This window comes from Cervus canadensis, chromosome 12 (assembly GCF_019320065.1).
Source record: "Cervus canadensis isolate Bull #8, Minnesota chromosome 12, ASM1932006v1, whole genome shotgun sequence".
In the NCBI taxonomy this organism is placed as follows: domain Eukaryota; kingdom Metazoa; phylum Chordata; class Mammalia; order Artiodactyla; family Cervidae; genus Cervus; species Cervus canadensis.
This window is the reverse complement of record NC_057397.1, coordinates 9117850-9131631: the sequence shown is the minus strand read 5'-3', so window position 1 is coordinate 9131631 and position 13782 is coordinate 9117850. Positions and strand designations below refer to the sequence as shown.

Below are 13782 nucleotides of genomic sequence, written 5' to 3'. Positions count from 1 at the left end.
TGCTGTGTGTGCATTGCACGTGTGTGTGTGTGCTGAGAGCTCTGTTGTGTGTGCTACCTGCATGGGCTGTGTGTGCATTGCACGTGTGTGTGTGCTGAGGGTGCGTCCTCTATCGTGTCTGTGTGGAGCTGCTGTGCGCGCTGTGTGCGCGCTGTGGGCGTGCTCGCTGTGTGGGTGCTGCCTGTACATGGGCCAGGCAGGTTGAGCGCCTGCTCACCCTGAGCCCCCGGCGGGGCTCCGGTCTGTCCGCCTGGGCAGGACAGCACCCTGAAGGCGAGCTTCCTCTCGGCCTCCATCATGCTGGTGAAGGCTCTCAGTCAGGAGAGCAGTGCCCGGAGCTACAAGTTCACGCAGACCCCGGAGTTGATCCAGTGTCTCCTGGTCAGTGACCCCGGGGGCCTGTGCGGGGATGGAAGGCCGGGCAGGCAGGTGGGCACCTCCCCCATGCTGGCTCCCACCCGCCCCCCAGTGCATCCTGGAGAAGGAACCCAACTTCCTAGCCAACCTCTTCCGGCAGAAGATCATACTGGTCATCATGGAGCTGAGGTAATGTCTCTCGGGGTCCAGGAGCGAGGACAGTCAGGCCTCTGAGTTCGGGTGGGGGTCAGTGTGTGAGGAGATGAGAAAGATGTGACTGAGGGCAGGAGCCCCTGGGCCTGGCACCAGAGGCTGAGCGGAGCCCAGGGGCCACCGGGTCAGGGACAGTTAGGTTTCCTTTGCTTCTCGTCAAGGTCAAGGTTGATAACGTTGGCACAGACTGACGCCTGGCTGTGCTCAATGCTGAGCCCTGACCCTGGTCACACATGTTACATGTTTAGCCCTGACCCTGGTCACACTGACCTCTGGTCACACTCTGAACCCCACCCTTCTCACAGATTGACCCAGATCCTATTCACAGTGTTGATACTGACCCCGGGATCATCCCTCAGTTTTCTCACAGCAAACGTCACTGAACCCAAGAGAAGTGAATGAATGAGTTGGGATGGCCCTTCTGGTCCGATTGAGCTCCATGCTCCCCACGGCGCCCCACCCCCACCCCCACCCAGCCAGAGTCCCTTCCCTCACTTTGGACTGTGTCGGCCTCTGCCGGCCATCTCTTCCAGTCACCTACGGCCCCGGCTCAAACCCACAGTCAAGTCCAGAATCTTGCAGACCTGCCTGCAGAGCTTGTACAACCTCCCCCCTGTGGAGATGCTGAAGTCCAGCCTGCCGGCGCTGGAGCCGGCCCCAGACGTTCTGGTGACTGGCCCACTCCTGGGGTGGGGTTCCGGGTGCTGGGCCACGTGGGCGAGTGGGGGAACAGAGCAGGGAGTCCCAGGCTCATGTGCTTTTCAGCCCAGCTTCACACAGACTTGCTTTGACCTTGGAAAAACCCTGGGTCTTTGGGCTCAGTCCCCTCAAATGGGGCTCTGGTCTCCATGCCAACTGTGTTCCATGAGAATCAGAGGGTGCTGGGGCGAACGCACAGCCGGAGATGAGCAGCCAGGGTCTGCTCAGGCCCCAGGTCTGCTGCGCGTGGCATATGCTCCCAAGGTCCCAGCCCTGCCTGAAACACACGCTCACCACTCCACACACCTCACTCGGGCTCACCTACACCCTTGGCTCAGCTGTCACAAGCCCCGCCTGGAGCCGCTGCCAGCACGGGCACCTCCTTTTAAAGTTCAAATGAGTAGCCTTGCTCATTTTTTTCAAGGGGATTGATTATAGGTGCATCCAATCAGGTGACCATAACCCTTGGTTGTGATATACTCCTGTTGTTGGTCCATGATATTAGGTTTAGTTATTTACAGTAACAAAACATGTTGCCCCAAACCAAAGCTAGTACCTTGACAATAACCTATAAGTAACCATATGTTCCCCCATCTCATCTGCCTCCTACAGCAACAAGTTTTAAAAAGTTGAAGTCTAGTTGATTGACACTACTGCGTTAGTTTCAAGTGTATAGCAAAGTGATAGTTTTATATACGTGTGTGTGTGTGTATGTGTATATGTATACACGTGTGTGAATTATATATATTACACATGTATGTACACATGTACATGTATGCACATGCACATACATATAACATGTGCACATTATATGTGTGTGTATATATATATACACACACATACACACAGATTATTTTCCATTATAGGCTATTAGAAGATATTGAATCTAGTTCCCTGTTGAATAAGTAAATCTTTGTTGCTGATCTATTTTACGTATGGTAGTTTGTGTCAGTTAATCCCATACTCCTCATTTATCCCTCTCCCCTCCCTTCCCCATTTGGAAACCGTAAGTTTGTTTTCTGTAGATTCCGTAGGGTTTGATGCATGACTTCTGTGAATAAAGGCAGTTGACTTCTTCCTCTCCAATCTCGATGCCCTTTCTATCTCATTCTCTACTTTCAGCACACCCTAGAACCTTGAGATGGTGCTGGCCAGCAGTGATGAGGGCAGATGTCCCAGTCTTGCTCCTGATCTGATGGAGAACACACCTATCTTTACATTCAAGCATGCTGCTAGCTTCTTGTCAGGATGAAAAGCTTCCCTTCCATTCCTAGTTTACTGCGAGTGTTTATGAGGATGGAGGTTGGGCTTTGTCAGATGCTTTTGCTATATCTACTGTGATGATTGATTCTGATATGTTATATTCTCATTTTCACTTAGTTCAAATACTTCCTAATGTCAGTTTAGATTTTTGAAAAATTTGGTCTATGACTTATTCAGAAATATGTTAATTAGGTTCTAGTTTAATTCTTTTTTGTGTCAAAGAAAACACTTTACAGAAGTGTGAATCTTTTAGAATGCACTGGCCTGTGTCGCTAAACGTGCAGGGTGCCCTGACGGGCTGTGCATCCCGCTGTCCCTGGGGGATGCCCACAAACACCAGTCAGGTGAGGGCAGGGGCTCATGCTGTTTAAGTCTTCTGAGTACTCACCAAGTTTTGTCTCTTCTATCAGTGACTGAAAGGGGTGTGGAAATCCTGCAACAGCTGTGGTTGTCTCTCTCCTGCAGCTGTATCAAGTTTGCTTTGTTTATTTGAAATTCAGTTCACTTTGAAGCTTTATTCCACAAACACTTTGGACACCTGTCCTCCCGGGGAACAGACCCCAGCACCCTCATGGGACAACCATCCTTACTGCAGGTCTGCTCTTTGCTCTGGAGTCAGCTTTCTGGTGTTAATGGAGCTTGGATGTGTCAGCATCACAAGACTTGTTCCTGTTAACTTATTCGTGTCGCAATTTAAGGTGTCTTTTTTTTTTTTTTTTTTTTACAGGAAGCATGTAGTTGGGTCTTGCTTTTCTATCTAATCTGGCAGTCTTGGCCTTTACCAGGAGATGGTCATGTTAAACTAACTACACATCAAGATAGTTGGGTTAATGTGACCATCTGACTGCTGGTTTCAATTTGTCCTTTATCTTTTGTTACTCTTTTTCTGTTTTTGTTTTCTTTTCAAGTTTCCATTTTATCTGTGTTTTTGGCTTATTTGCAACGGCTCTTTGCTCTCTTATTGGTTATTTCAGGGCTTTCAGCAGACATCTTTAGCCTATTGCTATGCGCTTCCGGTGATGCTGCCCCACTTCACACGCGGGGGCTCCCAGCACCACCCTGGCTCCCCAGCCCCTGTATTCCAGTGCCGTGCCTTTGCGTCCACACGCGTTACCAAAGCATCGATGCTCTGTGTGCTTTAAACAGCCGGTTATCCTTCAGCAAGATTTAAATAATGAGAAATGTGTCTCATACTTGCCACCACAGTTCCGTTTCTGCAGGCCTTGATTTCTTTTTGTAGATTCAGATATTATGTTTCCATCCTACATCAGAGTCTTTTTGTCCAGAGACTTGCCTTTCAAAGATCTGACAGTGCCAGCATCTTGGCTGTCCTGTATCTGTGAAGGTCTTTATTTAGCTTTGGTTACTGAAGTGCATTTTCACTGGGTATAGAATTCAAAATTGGCGGGTTCCTCTTTTTGTTTTAGTGCTTTACACACTTGACCACTGTCTTATCACATAATTTTAGCCAAAAAAATAAAAATCTGCTGCCATCCTTAACTTTGTTCCTCCAATAAATAACAGGTCTTTTTTCCTTTGACTGTTCAATTGCTTTTTATTTTTATTTTTTGACACTTTCTCCTTAAGACTGCTTTTAAGCAATTCTGTATGGTAGAGCTTTTGTAATTTGCTTCATGTTCCTTGTGCTGGGAGTTTGTTGAACATCTGGAACTGTGGACTTATACTTTTCACCAAATATGGAGGAATTTTGGCCATTATTTCCTCACATACTCTCGTCACACACCCCACCCCCACGTCTTGGATGGGTCTGCTGGTACACGTATATTAGACTGCTTGAAGTTGACCTGCAGGTCACTAATATTCTTCTTACTTTCTTCTTTCTACCATTTTGGAACTAGAATTATATTTTTGTCAGGGTACTATGTTTCAAGTTTCACTAATCTTTGTTTTCTTTGACATCTCATCTGAATTTCATCCCATGGTGTGTTTTTTATCTCATACGTTTTGGTTTTCATCTTGAAAAGTTCTATTTGGATCATTTTTTCATATCTTCCTTGTCTTTATCTTACAAATTCAAGCTTTCCTCTAGTTTATTAACATGTGGAATACAGTTATAATAACTGTTTCAATGTGTTTGCCTACTAGCTCTATTATCTGTCATTCATGGGTGGATTTTGATTCATATTTCTCTTTCAATGTGGGTCATGTTTTCTTGCTTCATTGCATACCTGGTAATTTTTAAACAGATGTGAACCATCATAAATGAAGTTTGTTAATGTGCTGTGTATTTTTGTATTCCTATAATTATTTGGAGGCTTTGTTGTGATACACAGTTAAATTAATTGTAAGCTCTAAATCTTTTCAAATCTTAAAAAAAAAATCTTTGCTGGTGGGCTAGAGCAGCACTGATTCTGGAGTTCAATCTGCCTCAAAGACACCTCTGGACTCTGCCCTCTCCCCATGAATTAAGACATTCTCTACCCAGGCCAGTGTGTGCAGGCCCAGTCCCAGCATGCTGAGCTCTGGGGACCTTCTCTCCCACCCTGGAGGGGGGGTCCCACCTTCACCTGTTGAAGACGCCAGTTCTCTCTGTGCACCTCTCCCATCCCCGGCTCTCTGTCTCGTGGACGCCAGTGGCCTTGGCCTGCAGTGACACACCTCCACTGGGAGGGGGCACAGAGGGCAGACGGACCTGCCAGTGCTGGGCCCTCCGGCCCAGGGTCTGAGGGGAGAGGTGCTCATCACCTCTTTGATGCCCGTCCTCCTCTACAGCACTGAATAGCAACTCCGTCTCAAACTCGTTTAGGTATTTCTTTTTCTTCTTCAGTCAGTTTAGTTCAGCCGCTCAGTCATGTCCGACTCTTTGCAACCCCATGGATTGCAGCACGCCAGGCTTCCCTGTCCATCACCAACTCCTGGAGCCTGCTCAAACTCATGTCCATTGAGTCAGTGAGGCCATCCAACCATCTCATCTTCTGTCATCCGCTTCTCCTCCTGCCTTCAATCTTTCCCAGCATCAGGGTCTTTTCAGATGAGTCAGTTCTTCACATCAGGTGGCCCAAATATTGGAGTTTCAGCTTCAGCATCAGTCCTTCCAATGAATATTCAGGACTGATTTCCTTTAGGATGGACTGGTTGGATCTCCTTGCAGTGCAAGGGACTTTCAAGAGTCTTCTTCAACACCGCAGTTCAAAAGCATCAATTCTTGGGCGCTCAGCTTTCTTTATAGTCCAACTCTCACATCCATACATGACTACTGGAAAAACCATAGCTTTGACTAGACGGACCTTGGTCGGCAAAGAATTGTCTCTGCGTTTTAACATGCTGTCTAGGTTGGACATAGCTTTTCTTCCAAGGAGTAAGCGTCTTAATTTAATGGCTACAATCACCATCTGCAGTGATTTTGGGGCCCCTCCCCCCAGTTGTTCTCCTTAGAGTTTTACAAAATGCTCTTGCTTCTCTCCGACTGGCTCAGGATCAGGAACCAGGCCTGCTTTCTCCCGTTGTCTCCTGCAGGGGGTGTGGTACCCGCTCAGTACGCGCCCACTGAAGAAGACAATGGATACATGGCTAGTGAGCTGTCATTACAAGGGTGCCAACTGTATTTCTGGTTCCAATTTGCATTACAGCATAGACTGTCTCCTTTGATCCTGAGAAACCTTTGGTCCCAGGTGGCAGATTGCAGCATTACTACGCAGAGGAACAGCCGTGTTTCCCTCATTTCAACCAGGCTTTATTGAGTGCTTGCCGCAGTCATTCCCACCACTTGGCGTAATCTCGTGGCATGGACCACAGTGATGCAGTCACTTACTCATTCAACAATCACCCAGGGGCTCCTAGTGCCAAGTGCCGGCAGGTCTGTGGTTCGCCACCACACGAGTACTGGGGCAGGTCTGCATATGGCTTTGTGTCTGAGTTCACATATCCGGGAACATGAGCCAAAAAACATTCCCCGGGAGAAGCAAGAAGGGAAAAGGAGAGACAGCAGGACTCACACCAGGACGCGGGTTTGAGCAAACGGAGGAGGCAGGCCCTGGAGACCAGATCCGGGAGGTGGGAGGACCACAGGGAGCTGTCTAAGGAGCCAGAGTGGGTGCTGCCCACCCCCTGGTAGCACCCATGGCTTGTGGAGCCCTGTTTCCTCCTGGGGTCTTGGAGGCAGATCTGATACCCCCAGAGGCTATAACACGAAGAGTTGGCATCTGTGGGGGCATTCTGTCTGTGCTCACCCCCAAGGTGCCTGGTGGCAGCTGGGCTGACCAGCTACCCTCTGGCCACCAGGGGCTGTACCAGAAGTCCATGCAAGCGCTTGACCTGCTCCTCCAGGCCTTCATCTCTGAGAACGAGAGCATGGATGAGATCTGCTTCCTCCTGCAGGTGAGGGCTCCCAGTGCCCATCCCACCCCGGGGCCCAGCCAGGGAGCATTCTGCAGGTGAAGGAGGGCCAGGAGGGCAGGTCAGCCAGTGTGCCCCGCACATGTACCCAAGTGCGAGGGGTGTTCGCCTCTTCCCTCAGAACAGTGCGGATCCTGCAAGGAGCAGGGAGGCCCGCTGCCCTTACCTCCGGGAGCCCCAGGGCAGGGAGGATCAGCCCCTGAGGGCTCTCGCCCAGCCTGGAGAGGCCGTCCCTGAAACACCAGCCTCCCTCTGCTCCCCCTGCCCAGCCCAGGGCCCAGGGGGACACCACTCACCCCAGAGCCCCGGGAGCCCCGAGGGACAGTCTCGTGGCCCCATGTGCTCCACCCGAGGGTGCCGGGCCACTGGACGGGCAGGAAAGGGTAATATGCCCTGTGGGCCGTGAGCCGCCCCTATCTCCTCCACTGTCCCAGCCGCGCCCCAGGAGGGCGGGCCTGTGGGCTGAGGGCCCTGGCTCTGGCCTCCACCCCAGCACGCGGAGCCCTGGCTGAAGTCGAGCAAAAGCTACGAGCGCAAGCGGGTAGTGCAGTCTGTCTTTCTGCTCCTCAAGTACGTGGCGGACTACGTGAAGCTCACCGTGAGTGCCCTGCCAGGCCCCTACCCTGCTTCCTCTCGCCTCCCGCAGTCCCTGTCCGCTGAGCACAGGGGTGGTTGGCGGGCGCTGGGGACTAGACACCATCCCACCAGGAGCCCAGTCCTGGGGTGGAGGTTGCGGTTCAAATAGAACAGGAACGACCTGGATGAAAAGGCTCCCCGTGAGCAAGACTGGAAGGAAAGAGGGGGGAGCTGGGGGGCTACCTGGAGCCCTCAGGCAAGGCCCGACAGAGAGGGCAGTGTTTGAGGACCGGGCAGCCGATACAAGGACCAGCTAGAGGAGCGCTTAGCTGAAAGCTCTCTGCCCCAGGACCAGCGGTGGGGGAAACAAGACACAAAGACCTGGAGGGAACAGGACGGGCCCTGGTGCGGTCACTCCACCCTCAGCCAAGGCCCCGAAGCTGCTGAGATACAAGAGGAAACAGAAAAATATCCCAAAGCAGCCAGAAGGAAAGAGTGCACACACACAGGCGTGCACACATGCACACGGGGAAGGAAGGACAGGAAGTCCACCAACTTCCGGTCAGAAGCAAGGAGGAAATGGGGGTCCTGAGGGTGAACGAGGGCCCCTCTGCAGACGTGGCGCCAGCACCCGACCCACGAGACTCGGAGCACAGGAAGCAGCTGAGAGCTGCAGGGCAGGGAGGGACGGTGGAGGCCGGCAGCGCTCACTGCTCTCCTCCCCCAGGAGGAGGCCATGCCCTCGGGGCTGGGCCGCCAGGTGGGCCTGCTGCTGCTGCTGTGGCGGGACCAGGACCAGCTCACCCAGAGCCACTCCCACCAGTGCGTCTACCTCCTCCTGCAGCTTCTGATCCAGCAGAAGGGTGAGCCGTGGGGCGGGGGGAGGCCTCCCTGGTGGCATGCGGGGAGGGTGTCGTCTCCCAGGCTGCAGGTGGCAGGCCTCCTGACCCAGCGTCCCTCCGCAGGGAGCGCGTCAGAGTTCATGCATCTGAATAAGATGAAGAACTCTGAAGCACAGGCTCACAAAGACTCTGAGCTGTTCTGCAGTTTGGTGAAGGTGAGGGCTGGGAAGGGTGGAGGCTGCTGGCAGCTGGCCCGGGGCTCCTGCAGAGCCCCACACTGCCCAAGAGCACAGGGTCGGCCTGCCCATTTCACAGATAGGGCCAGTGGAGGGCCTCTGCAGTCTGTGCAGGGTCAGGTTAGCAAGCGCCCGGTCCCCAGAGCTCTTTCCAGGGAAGCACCCTGTCTTCCCCTTAGAACTCCGCCCCCGCCCCGCTCACCCAACCGTGATGGGTCCTTTAGGAGACGCAGAATCTGTGGTCTCACAGACATTTTCAGAACCTCCCTTCCCAGCATCCTCTCCTTCTGGCCCCCCGTGGTCCCCCACTAGGGTGACAGCTTACCTTAGCACCCCCTGTCCCCAGTTCGGGCAAGCAGGATGGCTGGTCTCCCTTCTCTCGCCCCCTCTGCACCCCCCTACCCCCACCGAGATCATGTCCTCGGGCTCAGCTCTCCCTTCGAGTTGGACTGGGATTCTAGGGCTTGGGTTTGGGTCCAGGCTCTGCGCCTAACTGGCTGAGTACCCTGGTGGGTCTGTCAAACTTTCTGTGCCCGTTTCCCCACCTTCCAAGGGAGGATCACCGAGCCTGGATCCTAGCCACTCTCAGCACAGGCTGGGACAGGAGCACGGATGTCCCTGGAGACCCTCCCTGGGGGCTCACAGCTGAGAAGCCCATCCCTCTAGCGGGTTCCCCAGAGGCGGGGCCAGCCAGGGCAGCGCCCTTGACCAAGGAGGGGGGAGGGCTGAGCCAACGGGGGAGGCACCAGAGCCAGCCCCACCCTGTCTATCCCAGCTAGGGGTGGAGCAAGGCTGCTCGCTCTCTGCCTCTGCAGAGCAAGTTTCCAGAGAAGGGGCAGCTGTGAGGCTGCAGTGGCCACATTTCTGGCCACTGGGCAGGGGTGCATGGCCTGTGGCGGCCAGCTGGGCCGGCACCGACAGCCTGCTGGGGGTAGGGGTTCAGCTGGGGCCCTCCAAGGGTCTCTGCAGCCTGTGCAGCTGGCGCTCACTCTGTCCCCGGGTAAGAGCGCACCCCAGCTTCGTCTCCAAGCCCACACGGGGGATGGCCTGGGCAGCGGCTGCCGGGGGAGGACACCCTTGGCCCTGAGCCTGGCCCCTCTGCGGCAGACCTTGGACGAGTACCTGACGGTGGCGCAGCACACGCAGCTTGTGCTCACGCTCCTGCAAGGGCTGTGCAGCCACGACGGCCTCAGCTGCCACCTGGCCTCGGAGCTGCTCCTGACCATCATGGAGGACCGCAGCATCAAGCCAGAGCAGGTGGGCTGCCAGCGGGGGCCGTGCGCACACCGGGCCTCTTCACCGAGGCCCCCTGAGCCCTGGAGGCGGGAAGTCCTGAGGCTGCTCTTGGCCATCGGCTCTGGTCGGCAGGGCTGAGTTTTAGCCAGGCCCAGGTGTCCCCATCTGGCTGGACTCCTCAAGGTCCCAGGCCCCTTCCACAGGCCATCAGAGGAGCACCCTGCCTCTGTCGCAGTCTCGTCCAGCAAAAAAGAAACGGGCCCCACTCCCACCAAGATTTTAACTGCCCTGGTCTGGCTTGGCCAACCTTAGTCCACAGCCCACTCGGAAAGTGACCTTCCGCAGTGACGGCCAGGCCCACTGGCCCCTTGAGCTGATGCCCATTTTCGCAGAGCCTGCAGCAATGGCGGGCTCAGCACAGTTGGGGGCAGCACCCTTGGGGCCTGCACAGGTCCAGACACCCCACTGGCTGCTGGCAGGGACGCCCTCCTGGAGGAGACCCGGCATGGGGGCTGCTCCAAGGATCTCGTGGCCCGGCCTCCCTGCACAGGTGGCCGAGACCCTGCAGGAGCTGTTTCAGCAGCTGCCCTGCGTCATTCTGACAAGCATCCTGCAGACCATGATGAAGGCCGTGGCGGTGCTGGGCATGCAGCACACGCAGCAGACCGTCGAAGTGATTCTGTCCCTGTGCCCTCCCTCAGACAGGTAGGTTACTTGCGCCCACGGCCCAAAGGTGAACACCCGTCCATCTCCGCGGCCCGCCCTCCAGTCCACAGATACTTCCCGAACAGACTCGGTTCCTGGGAAGGCAGAACTGCCCACCACTTCCACCCGACCCTCCCCCGCCACTGCCTAGACTCCAGAGCCAGGGGGACCAGGGGTCTCTGAAGATGCGCCACGCTGAGGGGCTAAGGCAGAGTGTCCCAAGAGGGACCCCTTGGCATGGATGCATCCCTTCAGGCTCAGAGAGGTCCCAGGAACCAACCTGCAGAGGGCGGGGAGGTCAGCTGGGGAACGTGACAGCACTAATGAGCCCCCAGCAGCTCCTGCCGCTGCGCGGCCCTGAGCACACTGTGTCCCAGCCGCCCCCTGGGCTAATGCGGGGTTTCCAGGAGCCAACACCGTGAGGGCCATAGCATCATGTTAGAAACACAGCCTCCGGCCAGCCCCAGGGTAACTCAGTCCGCAGTGGAATTCTAACCTGACTTGAGTGGTGTGTGAACTCTGAGGCCCAGGGGTGCTGGCAGTCACAGTGCCTCCTGAAGCACCTCGGGGAGCAGCAGCCTGCTGTGGGGTCAGCTGTGCCCCCCGACACTCACCTCAGGGCTCACCTGTCCCCCAGGCTGCTGAGGGGTGCACCCTGCTGGGTACGAGCCTCACTTTACGAGTGAGGGGACAGGCAGGAGAAGGACAAGGTTTGCTCACATCCTGGGTGATGGGATATGAGGCAGGCTTGAGTGTGAATACTGGGGAGAGCCAGCCCAGACAGAACTTCAAGCAGGCATCCCCCCCACTCCCGCCATGGGTCACCGGAAGATAGCCGCTGGACCCCCCAGACTGGGGGCTTCCCTGATCCGGCAGGGCCTGGCTACCTCCACTGCCCTGCTGCCCTGGGGTTGTGTCCCGGTGGCCCCTTGCCCAGAGTGGCCAGCCAGCTGGTGGGACTGATCCCCGCCTCCCCAGGCAGGTCACGCCCCTGTGGAAGGCCCTGGCCACCAACAGCCGGCTGGCCCGCAAGGTTGTCACGCTGCTCTACGTGAAGCTGAGGCTGCGGCCGCCCCGGGAGCTCATCAAGGCCCCTGTGCAGGCCGAGCTTGTTTCCCTGCTGGTGAGCCCTTCCCCTGCACCCCACCCCCTGCAGTGGAGTCTGACATCCGGTGGCCAGGGTGGTCTGGCAGAGGGACTCCCTGGATGCTGAGTCCCAGGGTGGGGCCAGCTCAAGCCTGGCAGCAGACCGTCCTCAGGGACCAAGGGCAGTGCCTGTGCTGCTGCAGGCCCTGGGCACCATTTATGAGCTGCTCTACATGGATGAGTACAAGGCCACGGTGCGCTGGGCCTTCGCAGGGATCCTCCTGGGCCTTCTCACCCAGCTCCACTACCTGTTTGAGCTGGATATGGTGGAGGGCATGTCCGACTACCAGGAGGAGGCCTTGGAGGACAAGGCCCTCAGCCCCTGCAGGTGAGATGCGAGACTCAGCCTTTGGGCCCAGCCCCCTCTCAGGACCCCAACCCATACCTTCTTTCTGGCTCCTTCCACTCACCCCTAGAAGCCCTGGTGGGCAAAAGGACCTGGGCTAAGGGCTGGAGACCCACCCAAAAAGGACAACTTCTGGTCCCCCCTGGGGGTCCACGGAGGGTAGCAGGGGGCTCAGACAGCGACCAGCAGGGCGATTCCTGCAGGAGGGACGCGTGGAAGGAGGCCGCTTACCCCACCCAATTGGGGGAGCGCAGGTTATGCTGGAGAAGTGGGCCCTTGCCCTCATTCACCCCCTCTCAAGACCCTTCTTGCCCCTAGGACATGCCTGGAGGCCCTAAAGGGTCTCTTCTGGACCACCAATTACTGGGAGGTGTTTGCTCACCTCAAGCTGCTGAGGGGCTGGGAGCTCTTTGAGCACCTGGAAACCTACACCGAAGGGGTGACCCTCCTGGCCAGGTAAGCTCCAAGCCTGGGAGGGGCCTGCCCCAGACCGCACCCCTGATGGACCCCCCCTCCCCCGCCACCCAAACTCCTTACTGGGACCCTGCACTCCAGACTGAGTCATCTCCCTGAGTGAGGAAGATCTGTTGGGGTAGAGGGGTCCCCTTGGCCAAGGAGGGAGACTTTATGCTCCCTTGTCTACCTCCTCCATCTAACAGGGCCATGGCCCTTTATGACTGTGAGGTCAAAGCGGTCTTGGGGCAGGCAGTCATCTTCCTGAAGAGCCCTGAAGAACGGGACAACATCGTTGCCATCCTCATCCTCACAGAGGTCAGCCCCTTCCGGCCACACCTCACCTCTGCCCCTCACCAGTGCCTTCTGGCCCTCAGGACAGAGAATGGACTTCCATCCCTACCCCTGAAATACAGGCCCCATAACTTCCGCCTTCCATGTCAGATCTACTTGCTGCCTGGAAACGCTTCCTTGCCTCTAACCCCACTATCTCATGCCAGTTTACGGGCCCGTTTCCCCTGGCAGCCATAAGTAACTGGTGACCTGACTGTGCCACCCCTACCTAGTTTCTCAGTGGCCAAGAGCTCACCCAGTACATGTCTCGGAGAACCATAGACAGCGTCCTGAACCTGGGCCTCAACAACCCCAAGCCGCTGGTGAGGGCCATGAGCCTAAAGGGCCTCAGCAGTAGCCTCATGCAACCACAGAAGGTGAGAAGGCAGCAGGGAGGAGGCTTCAGGGAGGAGGAGGGTGCGGTGGAAAAGAGCCTCCGCGGCAGGTCACATCAGAAGGGGTGGATGAGCAAGGCGCAGCAGGCCGGGGCGGGGCAGATGGGGAGGGCTGCAGCGCCACGGGGTCCTAGACGTTCTGGACCGGAAGGGGCTCAGCGACTTTGAAGTCCGCGACCCCGGCCTCCTCTCCAGGTAGACATCCCTAACTGGAGGCACTCCTGCCAGGTCGTCCGTCCATACTCCACCTGGACACCGAGAGCTCGCACCTGCCTCGATGTGGACGCCCTTCCCGCTCCTGCCCCGCGGGCCTCCGGGCACACGTCCTCCTCCAAGACCCCGGCTCGGGGCTGGGGCCGGGCCTCCACTGGGCGCAAAGGGGGTCCAGGAGTGCGGAGGAGAGGTGGCCTCAGTGGGGGACTCAGCCCGGGGAAGTGGCGCCAGTGGAGAGGCGGGGAAGGGCATCATGGAGGCCGCCCGTGTCTCCCGGCAGGTGGTCCTGCTCCGGAACCAGCTGACCGGGCTGCTGGACAGCTTCCTGAAAGCCCAGCCCCAGGACCTGCTGGGTCTGATGGAGGTCCTGGGTGACGTCCTCCACCACCTGGGCGCCCAGGGCGTCGGCGCCG

The 13782-nt window shown here is 56.5% G+C and overlaps 1 long non-coding RNA gene across 1 annotated transcript; it reads left to right on the top strand.

Moving 5' to 3' along the window:
* Nucleotides 1-11533: 11533 nt before the first annotated feature.
* LOC122451176 lies at nucleotides 11534-12759 on the top strand. The gene is made up of 3 exons (XR_006272327.1): nucleotides 11534-11606; nucleotides 12294-12431; nucleotides 12635-12759. It is a non-coding gene; the product is annotated as an uncharacterized LOC122451176 (long non-coding RNA).
* The last annotated feature ends 1023 nt before the right edge of the window (nucleotides 12760-13782 follow it).